This window comes from Geospiza fortis, unplaced genomic scaffold, assembly GCF_000277835.1.
Source record: "Geospiza fortis unplaced genomic scaffold, GeoFor_1.0 scaffold112, whole genome shotgun sequence".
Classification (NCBI taxonomy): domain Eukaryota; kingdom Metazoa; phylum Chordata; class Aves; order Passeriformes; family Thraupidae; genus Geospiza; species Geospiza fortis.
The window spans coordinates 9,133,862-9,148,224 of record NW_005054298.1 but is presented as its reverse complement, the minus strand read 5'-3'; the positions used below and the strand labels follow the sequence as shown (position 1 = coordinate 9,148,224).

Here is a 14,363-nt window from a genome sequence, read left to right as displayed (position 1 = left end):
AGAACTACTTAATTCTTATCAGTTTGCAAATATCATGTAGTGCAGACAGAACCGAGGCTGGTGAATTTCTCTGCTCAGTCGATAACCTCCCAGTGCTGCTGTGCTGCCTCAGATGTGCAGGCAGCGCATTTCTGTCCAACTCAATGCCTTTGGCTTGGACCTTCTGGGTTTTATAACCAGGAAAGGCTGCAACATTAATCTTAATTAAAGGGAGATGATGATTTATTCAGCTGGGTGATTGGTGTGCTTGTATGCACAATGCCTTTCCCAGTGGGTTTTGGGCTAAACCATGGGAACAGAGAGAGCTACTGTAGTAAAACTGCAGGAAAATGAGTAGCATGTATTGATTTGATACTTGGAGAGGAATTGGGCAAAGAAGCAGTGGATATATGCAATGTGTCATGCATCTCCCTCCAAGTCCCTGCTGTTCCACCAGTGCGGCGGGTTTTCTGTTAGTGGCAACACCGACAAGGCACTAGTTAAAGCTGTCATTGTTTTCAGAATCCAATTTTGCAAGAAGTTTACAGCTCTGCCATTTTAAGGAGAGAAAGAAAAAAAAGAGAAAATTCCTGAAACTGGCAAAACAGCCTTTCTAACTGGAAAAGACATGGAATGCCTTGTACTTAAAACTATAAAATGGTGTGCGTTGGAAGAGAGCGCAAAGATCATCTCGTTCTAACACCTCTCTTCTGAGCTGTTGGTGAGCACTTTAAACAAAGTTTACAGTATCATTTGATGTCATGTTGAAAGTGGCATTTGTGGGGTGTTTTAGTCTAATTTCTTCTTTTTGATAGAGTTCACAGACTTAGAATATCCTTCACTGAGTCCAGTTTTTTAAGCCAAATGAGCAACCTGTAGTTTCACTTTTTCTGTGTGTTCAGCCTTAGTTTCAGTTAAGCTTATTTTTTGTCTTCTGTAATTCAAGGCATAAATAGAACTGTAAGGCACTTGAATAGTTACAAAAATTGAGGTGAAGGGAAGAATTAAAAAAGATACTTAGCTTTAAAAAGATCTGCCCATAATGTTGGATTAATTTCTCCTGTGCAGTGCCTGGTATTGATGGTTTGGGGCAGGACTGTTCATGTCTGTGTCACCTCACTTAGCCCAACTCTATTTGCCTGCTTTGACTGGCAACACCACGTATTCATCTCAGAAAATACACAAGTGATACACAGCCTGGAGTAGGAAGGTTAAGCCCTGCACATCTGGGTTTAGAAGGATGTGAGTCTTTTGGTCGAATTAAAGCACCAAGGACATTTATGCTGAAGGTAGAGGCTGACTTGCAAATGTGCTCACTTCCTTCTCACAGTCTGACCATCTGGGGCCCAGTGGTGGGATCACTGCCTGCAGAGTGGGGTAACTTGTTCACGCCTAGATTTTGTGTTATAGGTGTATTTTCTGGTAACTTCTAAGTACTCAAACATCCTGGTTGTTTTGAGGATGATATCCATCTCAGCTCAGCATCTTTCCATTACCTCGTGTGTGCCAGGATTCCCCTCATGCCCTTTTCTTGTCCACATGTAAAGACTTCTGGCATTTATACAGTCTGATTTGTAGGTGCAGGTTTTGTTACTGAGCCTCAGTGACTGTGGTGCTTGGAAATAGCTGAATTTGAATGAAGTGCGTGCCTGGGGCTGTGTGTTCTGACTTCATTGGCTTAGTCCCTTCTTTAAATACTGCATGATGTAACACATGGGATGCAGGAGCTGCCTTTTGTTTCTTCACATCTGCTGTGGACGGTGGATGTGTTTTCCAGCCTGGTTGGAGTAAGGCACGATCAAAATCAGTTCTGTAATTAAGGAAATGTTGAACCTCTTGTGTGTGTTAGGCAAATGAGCTAAAGCTTTTAGCCAAGCAATTAAGTGTTAAGGTTTTACTGTAAGGTGAATGGAAACTAGATAATTTCTCCAGCTAAGCTTCCCTTAATCATTCCATTAGCACAAATTCAGTACAGTGCAGAAGGGAAGCAGCATAGCCTGATGGATAAGATTATTATTATATTATTATTATTGAAGAATATTGCAGTAAGAATAAGCAGTAAAGGCCCCAGCTGAGGTTATGGTCATAATTCGATATGAGCTTTTTACTTCATGACAGTCAAACTCTGCTGTGGAACTGTTGTGATTTAAATAGAGTAAAAGATGCAGTGGAAAAAAAGACTTGTTTGCATAGATCCAGAGCTGAGATGCAGAGAGATTAAATGCTGTGTCTTCCATGTGGCCAGTGGAAGCTGAACAAGGCACTGCTGTGTGTGTGACACGGTGTGGGCACTGGGAAACATGAGCCCTGCTCCGCTTTGGTGGGTGGAAGAGGGTTGTGCTTAGTGCTCTAATGCGGGTGCTGGATTGCTTGCATTTTCTGGTCTCATTTCCTACATCTGCTCCCTGTCAGTGTGTGTTATTTTAACTTCATGGCTGTCTTCTGTAGGGTATCAAAGTACTGGATTGAGTTTGCAGCATATTCGGAGATGTAGGGACAAGAGTGCTCTCAAAGTGGCAATTTGCTGCTTCTCTTGGTAAAGTATATTAAATTTACATAGAATTGCTATCTGATTATCTGACTTGGGAGCAAACTTTTAAGGAGGGTGGCATCTTAAGTAAAACTGTATTTCTTGATGCTGTGTTCATTTTTCCATGTAAGGGTACTTGTTAAGAATGTACTGACCCAGTTTCAATAAATCACGCGCCTGGCATTTTTTCTTTTGGTTTTGCTGATCAAATCAATGTGATAGCCTATTTAAGGCAGCATGTCTCAAGATTATAAAAAAACATGATGGCAATTTGCAAAAGCAGGTTATCTTTTTATTTGTGACTGATGTTTTTGGCTCTCTGTTTCCCCAGGCATTCTTGCCAGCATTCGTGTACTCATTGAAGGTGTCTCCACTCATAGAAAAAATAAGTGATCACAAGGATTTTAAGAAGCTTCTCAGGACACGGAATAACGTACTGGTGCTCTATTCCAAATCTGGTAAGCCTTTTTTTCTTTCTTTTTTTCTTTGATGTTACAGCTCTTTGTGCCCAGCAAGGTGTGTACCTAGGGGCCTCCCTGTGACTGCAAGGGCTCCTTGGGGACTGGAGTCCTTTGTTTTAATTCAGAGGCTCCTGATGTTTCAAGATCGAAGTCATCTTAATTCAGCCTTCTAATTGCTCTGTCACATTGGCAAAAATGTACTTTATTCTGGCTTTGTCTGCAGAACTGACTCCCTTGTAATAAGAGCTTTCTGGTGTGTTTATCACAGTAGTTTGCAAGTTTTGATTTCCTGGTGACACTGAAAGGCGTAATGAATAGTTACAGTACTGAAATCAATCCATCTTTGCTTCTAACAGTTTTGAGTGTCCCATGGATGTCTTTCAGCTTTAATTAAAAAAATATAAAAATAAAAAAAGAACTGTTGTGTAAGATGGAAAATGACTCATTTCACATTATGCCACCTGTACCCTTGAATCTTTTTGTTGGTTCCTCTGTCATTCAGGCTCACCTTTCTGGCTGCCTACTAAACTGTTTGCTCTTCCTTCGCTCTGTTCTGCTCCTGCTGTACCTTTTCTCCTTTCTTGCCTTGGTTTTTTTTGGGGGTGTTTTGTGTAACAACATGTAAAATCGAGAAACAATCTTTAAACTCCGTACACAAGTGCAGAATGCTTTTGTGAATGTGGAAGTCATTGGACAGCAAGAAGTAAAATGTGTAATTAAGATGATTTTCCTTCATGCTGTATTGTTTTTGTTGTTGCTTCCTTTTTTTTTTCCTGTAGGCAGACAGGACAACAATGCCTTGTATGGGTGTTGGGTCCTCCTTTTCTGACCTTTTCTGTTGCAAAGGTTCTATGTCAATGAAACACAGTGATGGTAGCATTGCTCTGGGTTCATAGTGTATCACATTGGAGCAGCATATAGTGACCAATATCCTCCTCCCTCTGCCCCTCAGTATTAGAGAATTTTGCAGACAAGGATGTGCAGGTGCTGGAGTAATTAACTTTATTTCCTAAAGATATGCTTATTCTGAAACAGTTAAAATTATATACGTGGCTTATTCCTTTTATTGAAATACTTGTGTTTTTCTATAGTGGGGAACTTTGAGCGCTTGAACTTGGCCAAATGGTTTTGTAGTAACAGGTTCAAAGTGAAAATCATAAAAGAGTTTCTAATGCTTTTTGATTTTTGAAAGGAACACTTTAGATAAAAAGACGTCTGTATTATTCAGCTTCTTAAAGGGAAAATTTTCTTTTTACGCTTAATATTTTAAGTGGTGGTTGCTTTCATTTTTAGCAGCACAACCAGAACACTTCAGCTGTGACACTCATCTAATAAATGTTGCCCTATGGGCATTGTTCAAAAGCCATGTTATGGAGATTTCTTTTTTTTCTGTTTTTGTTATTTAATTGGTTGGTTTTAGCAGTCTAAAGCACTGCATGCAGAGCTGACTATGGAATTAATGTTTCTTCCTGGAACAGTTATCCTTGCACAATTTGAAATCTCTTGCCCAGCAGTCACTCAGAAAGAGGGGAGGGGAAAAAAGAGATGGGAATTTGGAGGTGTAATTTCAATTCCAGATATACATCCCCCAGCTGTGATGAGATGTTGGCTGGCATTTGGTCATACTGCTGGAACAAATGCTTTACTTGACTGAGCAGAGCTAGATGTCACTTTCTATTGCAGTCAGAAAATTCATTGGTTTGGGAGGTGTCATTATTTGTGGGAGATGTTTAGTTCCCCCTGCCAGGAGGGTATCCTAGCAGGGGTACTCAGCTGCTGAGTCTTCTGGGACAAGCTGGAGGCTTATTTTTAAAAGTGTATTTGCCAAACTGTTCTGTTCTAAGTACAAAGAATTCCCTCACCTAAGTCCCTGTGTTGGTGAGAGGTGGCAATTGCATGTTCTGGGTATTGGGGGTATGAGAGTTTCTGGAGAGTTGATACATGTGGGTGGGTGTCTCTGATGGCACAGGCCCAAGCAAAGTCTGTCAAATACAAAGAGGCTGTGTCTGGCTTAGGAGATTGTTGAGGTAAAACTTGTGAAGGTTTAGAGATTATTTGATGGGTTATCCCTACATGCTGGCTCTGCTTGTCTACTCTGACATCTACAGGCGCTTACTTCCTCAAATGCTGGAGACAAGATACTGGTCTACAGAAGCATTCTTTCTGTCCCCATATTGCCATTCTTACATTCAGTTACTTGAAGTAGTTGTGGAGATCTGAAAGAGGCTCTGGGTTTCTATTTTCTGCTTATTGAGGAAGGAAACAGTTCCTGTTAGATTTTTTTGGGGAATGGATACTTATTTTTACTGCTATATTTTTCTCTCTTCTGTTTATTTTTAATACCATTCATAAGACTGTTTTGGAATGGTAGTGATTTGCAAAACCTACACATGTGGCATGGCATTATAAAAATCTCTGTTGGGTATTTATAATACAGCCAGTACTTGGAAGGACCTTTGCTGGGTACTGCTCATGACTGTTGCTTTAGGTATCTCCCAGGGTTATTATGAGGATAAAGTCTGTTATTTTCTGTGTATGGCTGGGGTAGAATTAGGGAGAGAGAGATGCTGAATGACTTGCCCTTACAGCTGATGAAAGTCCTAAATGAAATTGCTCTAATTAGCAGGCTGTGGTACAAACTGGTTCATGCCCAGCCACAGGGAAGAAGGCAGTGTTGGGATGAAAGCTGTAGGAGAGGACACAGTATAGCTCCATAAATGCAGCTCAGGGAACGTGTCTGGAAATACCAATTTCAGTGGCTTGTTTAAGGGGGTAGAGGGAAGGAGCAACCCAGCTTCACCTGCAGCCAGCTTTCCTTCTAGTTTACAGAAGATTTTACTGATCCCTGTTACACTGGTTTCTTCAAATGAGACAAAATGTTCTTGGGGTGCTTTGGAACATAGAAATGCAATGTTGTGTTGTTTTGTGCGGCGTGGTAATGCTGCTATTAATTGAGTTTTATTATTTAATTTTGTCTTCCAGCCACTGCTGCTGAAAGCTCACTCAGATTACTGTCCAGTGTGGCCCAGGAGGTGAAAGGACGAGGTACTATAAGCTGGATAGACTGTGGGTACGTGTCGTGCTCTTTTCCTTCTCATTTTCCCTTTCCCCTTTTGGCTTTTATTGCTATCTTAGCTTTTTTGATGGCTCTGAAACTTTTTGCCTTTAAGTGGACACATAATTCTGTGTAGTTTCTTCTATAGGGAGCTTATATCTTACCATCTTTTCTTCCTTTGAACAAGTGGAGGGGAATAATTTTTTTCCTTATGGCTGTTGTTACTTCTCTGGCAGGATGTTTTTCAGCCTGAAGCTGAGACCCCAGCTAACATTGCCTTTCATAGGCAACACATAGGGTGCAAGCTTTCTTCTCACAAGCCAGAGGAGGAGGAATCTCACATGTTGTGCCTCAGCTGGAGGGCAGTGCAATTCTGCTCTGACAGCAAATGTGTAAGCAGTAAGGCTGTTTGCTTGGTTTTGAAGCATCCACCCATTTGTGTTTCTCAATAAAATGTGCTTTCTTTTAAAGACCTTCTTCTGTGGTGGTATAAGTTCTGGCAATTTTTAATGTGAAGGCAGAGAAACTTGTTTTTGTAAGTGGTGGTGTGTGTGGGGAGGAATGAACAGGTGTGTACTTTCTGGTTTGCAGATGTGAAAATCTCCACTGTGGTTCAACTCAATAACAGTTTGCTTGTGGTTTTAGCTTGTGTATTGTAGTGCCTCTGCAGCTTTGAGAGCTTTGCCTGCAGGTGGCAAGTTCCCCTTCCAGCACTGCAGAGGAGCAGCTTGCTGCCTACCTGTGTGTTTGGGTGGATTGCCATGGTATGAACAGATTGTACACTGTGCACAAATGTAAGTCAGCTCTGCACATCTTGTGGCTCCCTTAAAATTACACTTCTGAAACTAACCCTCATCCATCAAACAGTGACCCAGAATAAGTCATTGGTAAATTGGAAGTTAACGTGGGTTTGTGGTTATTAACCTGCCCTGCTCCCTCCCTGCCACCAGGCAGGTATCTCTCCTGTGGAGTCCTCTGCCTTCTGTTTGCATTCTGCTGGGCTCATCCAAGTGCACACACACTTTCATCTCTGCCCAACTGGTGGGGACAGAGTTCCAAGTCATCTGCTGGCTGTTCCTCAGAGGTCAGTGAAGCCTGCACCACTTGCCAGTGGATAAATTGTATTGACTCTGACAAGGTGAAGGTTGTGAGGAGATCTGGCATACCTCTGAAATGCATGAAAACCAGTCTTCATTTCTAACAAAAGCACTGATAAGTAATTTTTTGTTGTCAACAATGAGGGCTAGCAAATAGAGTACTGAGCCAGCCTCTTGGCTTCAGTTTCTAATCAGCTTTAGTTTCTGGTTATGGAGTGCTTTCTACCTTTTTGTGTCTTTTGTTTTAGGCTACCTCTGGGCTGAGGGCCTTACTGCTTACTCTGGCTGTGTGTATGTGGTATATACAAATGCTGGATGATGAGGCTGTTCAGCTGGCCCTTCAAAATGCTGCTGTAATACAACTAAACAAGAACTCTGTTCAGGATTTGTTTTAGTTCTGGGTTGGAGAAGGAAAGATTCGGTGTTTAGGACTTCAGCTTGAAATCCAGGGAAGTTTTAGCATTTAGTTCCACAGGTCAGTCTTCACTCCTGAGTTTGTAAGTAATGGTGATGGGGAGGGAAATGTATTGTTTGCTTTTGCTGTAAAATAAAATTCGATTAATCAAACCCTAATATACTCACATTTTCCAAATGTTGACATCTAGACCAAACTTTGTTATGGAAGCTACTTGCAAGAAATGTATTTTTAAGTCTCTCCCACGCAGTGCTTTAATACTTCTCATAGGAAGCTCAGTACTTGCAGTGCCTTTCCTCTCACCATGAGGGGGAAATATTGAAAGGTGAGTTAATCTCAGACAGTGAAGCAGCGTGGTGAAAGTCATGCTGTAAGGGGTTGGGACACCTGAGAATAGATTTGTAGGTTGCCAAAATTTGCAGTAATGCTGCAATCAGATTACCACTTCCTGAGTGGCTGCAGTGACCAGGATGTTGTAACATGGCAATAGATGTAATTCTCTCTTTGAGGGTAAAGCAGAGCTGTCTTTCATGTCTTGTTTGGGAAGAACCTGGAAAAAATAGCTGGGCATTTTTCAGAACTGGACTTCTATCCTTCTGTCACTCCTGCTAAGGGATACCATAACAGGGTCTGTGAGCTTGCTTCATGGGGCAAGGTGAGCTGGAAGACTGGCTTGTGGTAAAGGAGGTCTTGGTGGATGCAAAAAGAAACCCTAAACAAATAGTTTGAGGCTAAACCGAGTTTTGTGGTTGATTTGCTTTTTAACTTCTGAAGCACTCTGAAATCAATCTAGTAGTGTTGAGGTAGCTTTTAAACAATTTTTTTTCATGAAAGGTTTTTTACTTTGCTTATTGCTTTTTAAAAAATTATATACAGGTGGCTGAACTTGTATACAATATAGCAGGCTGTCACCTGCTGCAGTGACAGTACCAGAGGCTGCAGTAGTGCTGTCTGCCCCAGGTCACGGAGGGCCAATTGTAGGGCCTGGACAGCTGAGTCCTGCCAGAGCAGCTCAAGCCATTCTCCTGCAGCAAATATGCTGGGAGGCTTATTTGCAAGTCTTCATGCTGAAACAAACAGCACACAGATGCAGGGATATTTACAGCACAGGCTCAATTTGTTTTACAAATACTGACAAGAAATGTCTTGTTTGGCAGCAATATTTAGCGGGAAATTTTGGCTTTGCTCTTCACATCCTGCTGTACTGGGCTTCTTTGCCTTCAGATCCAAGCGTTGGCAGGGCTGGCATACATGCAGAGTTGTGGTTTGTGCCTCTGCTTCCCTGTGGCGATGATGGCAGCCTTTTCTTTCCTTTTTTTTTTACTGATGGTGCTTTTTTTTGTTACTTGTAATTCTCCTTCCCCTCGTTTTCAAGAGAAGGCAAGAACATTCTGCTGCGTGGACAGAGATCAGTGTGGAGTGCTGAATCTCAGCAGCATGTTCTGTATTTCATGTGATGGAGGGGAGTGTGCAGGTTTGTGGCTGAAGTGTGGCATTCAGGACTTCCTGAATGCTGGTCTGCATGGAAACTGTGCTCCTTGGCCTTGGCTTCTGTTGTGTCTGTGGTTTAAGACAGGGATTAGCTTTGAGCTTTCACTTCCAGGTTGAGTGTCCCAGAGAGAGAGGGAAGTTAGTTTTTCAGCATGATGTGGGGAAATACTTGGTTTCTGGCTGAGACAGTGTGGAGTAGAGGAGGTTGCCAATTAGTTTGTCACTTGGAGGCAGGGTAGCAGAGATCCCCAGTGTGCTTGGGAAGTGTAGGGCTGGAAATGCCATGTTGCCTGCCTTTCCTGCACAGCTGGGCTCACTTGTGCCAAGTGCCATGCTGGAGTGTGACCCCCTGCATGTGGCACTGTAGATAAGGTCCTCGACTGGGAGAGCTCAGTCCCTTCCTGCAGGCAGATCCACACCTCCTCCTGGAGATGAAGGGGCAGCTCGAGAGTTGCTCCCAGCATTGAAGTGGTCACTGTTTGCTGCTGTGTGCTGAGAGATAGCCTATGTGTCTCTATACATGGTTAAACGTGAAGCTATTTCAATTGTGAATGAAAGACCCAGCAGTGATGTGACAAAAATATGCTTTATTTTAGCCTTTACATGTTTTAATTAGAAGTCTTTGCTGAGGCGTTTGACGTTGAATGAATGGTGGTGTGAGAGACAAGAGAATACTGAACTAATTATGCCTGATGAGATGCATGGTATTGGGGATGGAGCACAACATTGCAGGTTGCTAAATCCTCAGTGTTCCAGAGAGATGGAGCAGGCACCTTGAGAGCAGGTGTTCTGGGGCTCGTGTCTGGGGACATGCCACGTTAATAGGAGCTGGGAGTCACAGCTTCTGTTCCTGAATTTGGTAATGAGTCACTTCTTGTTACTTTGTGCAGTTACAAAAGGTGTATCTGTTTTCCAGGCAACTGGGTAAATATTGCCTGATTCATTAGTCAATGTTTATAAAGAGCATGGAGAACTTTGAAAGGGAAAATGCTGCAGCAGCATGAATGGGTGCTCTTTAGGGCATTCAGGTGAAATTGGAATGGGCATGTAAGAAAGCAGGAGCTTGGGCTATTTATTGAATTATTTTTTAATTGTAGGCTGATAGAAATTGGGAAGATTGAAGGGCATCATAGGGAACTGAAAGCTTAGGATATCTGCAAAAAAGCACAAAAAGACATGATATTTTCTATCTCAGAGACTGGCTGCTGCTAACTCTGGTTGGGATTTGTGCTGCAGAGCCTCTGCATCCCCGTGATCTCCCAAAACCTCCATTTTTTAAGGCCTGGTAAAACTGGAGGTAAGCACTGATGTGGTCAAATAAAAGAGGAGTTTTGATAGAAATAAAAACTCATGTCGAATCCTTGTGGTGGCAAGTAAAAGGTACAAAGTGATGTGCCTGGGAACACTGTAAGGCAGAATTACCTTTTGAATGAAAAACAAAGTTGTTGCTCATTGTATTTAAAGCAGACAAAGCTCTAGTCTCAGTTTGTGATGTCCTGAGGTGTGGTTTTGTAGAATAGTCATTACAAAGTTATTCTCTAGCCTTCTTAAGTGGGTTTTGTGACAGACCACAGTGTGGCCAAGGACTGATGTTACTTGGAAGAGTATTACTAGTTTGGGTGACATGGAAAGAAAGTAAAATGGCTTTGTTGACAAGCAGAAAATGTGTTTGGCAGGTTATTTAGCACATTATGGTCAGGTGCAGCTTTGAAGAGGTTGAAAGTAGCTCTCTCCATCATGAATATGATTTAGGAAACACTCCTGTGTTTTCCAGTTATTGAATTGTCTCATGTTTTTATTGACTATAACTCCTGCCCAGTTGTGGATTGGTATTTAAAAAAAAAAAATGCATTTCTTTGGCTCTGGGTAATTATTCTCTGCTCAAACTTGCATGGTTCCCTTTACTGTAGGTCCCAAACATAAACAAAGCTGTGTGATTTCCATCTGCTGTCATAGCGCGTGTGCTTGGCTTTAGCACATCAGACTGCTAGGAAGAGGAAATGCCATCTGCTTAAAATGTCTGACTAATTTTTGTTTGGTTTTAATCCCACTTTTTCTGCTTTTGTGCGTTATTCTTTTAGTCCCTTTTGTGTGTCATGAGCATCATTCTTGTAGTCCCCATCCCCAATAATTACTTGTTATTGTGGCAGTCCCATGACACTTAGCATAAAGGTGAGACCATAATTTGGCTGGCAAAGCAGTACATTCAAACCTACACAGCTAAACATGCTGCTTCACAAGAGAGCCAAATCTAAAGAGTATTTGTCTCTTCTGGGGTTTTCCCTGATATCCCTGTTTTTCTGTCTTTTAGATGAGGTTTTCCCAAATTTCTGATTTCCTAATGCTTAGATACAGAAAGGCTTTACCTATCCACACAGTCATAAATGAATGTGTTTAATGCCTTGACATGGCAGGGAGAAATTTCAGAGAAAAGGCTGGCAGTACAGATGGTGTTAGAGTAATTTTGCTCTCTAGTTTTTACCTTCATCCTGTAAAGCCACTCAGCAGTAGGATTTATTTAGGAGAATAAGTCTACTCATCTTTCGTACTTGTAGCTGAATTTTAAAGCTGATAAAAAGCTTTGAAATTACAAATAAAACTGACCAGACCTAACAGAGAGGGGAAAAAGAAAGAAGGAATGCTGCTCTTGCCCTGGTACAGCCCTTTCCATCTAAGCAATTTGTGGTGTCTGGGATTTCTGCATTTCCTACAGTAGCCTTGAAGGTGAAGGGCAGCTCAGGGGAGGATGGCTCATAGTGCCAGCCTTGGGGGAGGCAGCAGGGGCTCTGTTTGCAGCTGCTCCAGGGGAGGTAAGGCAGGTTTCCCTCAGGAATGCTTTGCAAGTGAGTTATACTGCCAGTGTGGTCCTTGTGTGAGTGCCATTTAAAAGGGCAAACTGCATTTACAGCATAGATTTTCGATGCCTTCCTCCTGTCTCTGTCATAACCTGTCTGTGTGGTTAAGGCTCATTCACATTAAAGCCTTTTTATTTTTCTGTAAGAATGACCATGCAGGAATTTGAAAAAACTCCTTTTTTAAGTAAGCTCTCAGTTCCTAACTTAAACCCTTTCAGTCCGGTGTATTGCATAAATTCAGAAACACAGAGCAATTAACTAAATCCACAGCAGTGGTTGGGGTATGAGCCTGAGCTCATGTCTGTTTCATCCTAAACTTGAGTATTCTGGGTTTTGCCTAGAGTTGCTCATTAACCAGATCTTCAGTGTTGCTGCTTTTCAGATCAAAATGAAGAGTAAGCGAGCTCGGATTTAATGTAAAAGAAGTCACCTCTGTTTTTCTGCACCCAGTCATTCAGTTAAAACATCCTCTAGCATCCATCCTCACCAGGCCCATGGTGCACCCAAAGGTCATAAATGGGTGTACAAAGGGCTGCAGCATCTGTGTGCCCATGGGTGACATGTTGAAAACCTGCATTTTGGGTTCTTAGATTCCTGTGAACTCAAAGGCAGTGTAGTAGTCATCTTGTGTCCCAGGTTCTTTGCAAAGAATTTGAGTGTTTGGTGGTTTTAGAACTTCCTACAAAGCCTTTGGTAGCTCTTGTGAATTTGTTTACCTTATTTCTGTGCAGGTATGTGGGCTGCCAAGTGTCTCTTGCTAATTTATATTTCCATGGGAAGTACTGTTCATTACAGCTTCGTGACTTTCTGCAGGGGCTGGAGCTTATAATTTTTTCCCTTAATTATTTTAGCTTGATGATATGATGATACGTGTTACCTCTTTGTCTTGGTTTTCCTTCTGCTTTTTGGCTTGCTCTTGCTTGCAGTAAGAATTAATCTCATGGGTTTTAATTCTTGAAAAATACTTCTTTTTAATCTTATTCCTCTAGATCCTTGGCCTCTCTAATTGACTAATGGGCACAGGGAGTCATCTGTACTGGGTGACAAGTGGTGCTGGGTCTCCACAGCACATGGATTTTTCTGTTTGCATTCCTGGCACGTTCCAGGGGAGCGTTTGGAGCAGAAGGCTGCAATCATCTGCCAGGTGATTGCAATCCCCCCTTGAAGTGGGGATTTTTGCTGCATTCTGGGGGGTAAAATCAGGCCCTAAATTCACATGAGACTCTGTCCCGTTCATCTGCTAATCCTTATCTTTAATTCTTTCCAGCAGTACATTTTCTGGTTTTTGCTTTCATGCTCCCCCATCCCTTAAAAGACTCAAGCTTTTCATGTGCCACACTGTTTGCCTGGTTCATTTGTTCTGTGCTGTGGAAACTGTTGCTGTTGTTACTTGTTGTAGAAGATAATTTCCATCAGGAACCCAGAATGGGTGCAATACATTGCTTTTTTTTTTCCAAGACAAATCTTGTGTTTAAGCTTCCTGTGCTCATTACTTCTGCATCCGTTTCTCCCAGTCCTGTTCCTATTTTGATGCCTGCAGGTCCTTAAGCCCCACTCAGGAGCAGAATCTCTAAGTGCCTTTCTGCATTGATGGCTGAGTATGGATTTTCTGTTCAAGTAGGTGTAAGCCATTACCATCCAGCTCTTTGGAGAAGTGCAAGCCAGCTTGATGGTTTGAGAAGTGATTTTTCCCCTAGGATTTTTTTTTTGTTTCTGATTTTAGATCAGTCTTGAGAGAGTGATACAGGAAGGTGTGGGATCATTATAGAAGATGAGGAGCCTTACAAATGTGGCATACTGTTAGCAGCAGCAGTTGTGGCACTGCTGGCCTGGGATGGGAGGGAGAAGTGAACATGATGGGGAGGCAGGCAATGCCTGCAGTCTGAGAAGAGGAGAGTTTTGCTAGAATCAATCTGGTTTTGCTTGCTCAGCAAAGTACACAGACTGCTATATTGTAAATGGATCCCACAACACAGTATTTGTTGGAGGGTGGAATTGATAAGACAGAGCACAAGTCAAAATCCCATGTTGTCCCAGACAATGGCTAATGAATTTCCTTTTTTTATTTCAAAACCTTGTAGGAGCATTTAATTAGAAGTGACTGTTAATGACTTCTCTTTCAGATTAGGTTTGCAAGTGCAAATGTATTACATACTTTTAGGAGACTTGAGGAAATTTTTGCTGCTAACACTTCTTTTGCTGCTTTTTTGGGGTCACAAGCTCACTTAGTTGTTTGGCAGGATCTCAACTCCATGCTTTCCCAGGATATTCATCAGTCTGTTGTCTGGAGAGTGTATTCTATGGAAGGTAGCCAGAGGGTATTGCAGGTGCTGTGCATTGGGCTGGGAAACCCTGTTGGATAATTCACTTCTGATTGCTGGACTGAAATCACAGTTGAACTTCCTGAAGTTATAACTGGAGTTCTCTGAGATGATTTTCACTATAACATAAAAGAATGAAAGCACCTGAACAGCAGACGT

The 14,363-nt window shown here is 42.1% G+C and overlaps 1 protein-coding gene across 1 annotated transcript in view; it reads left to right on the top strand.

Moving 5' to 3' along the window:
* Positions 1-2,840: 2,840 nt before the first annotated feature.
* The window catches only part of PDIA5 (protein disulfide isomerase family A member 5), an 85,882-nt gene continuing 74,359 nt past the window's right edge, over positions 2,841-14,363 (top strand). Inside the window, exons 1-2 of the mRNA XM_014307563.2 lie at positions 2,841-2,967; positions 5,953-6,040. The gene's annotated coding sequence lies outside the window, so the exon portion shown is untranslated. The remainder of the gene's footprint in view (positions 2,968-5,952; positions 6,041-14,363) is intronic.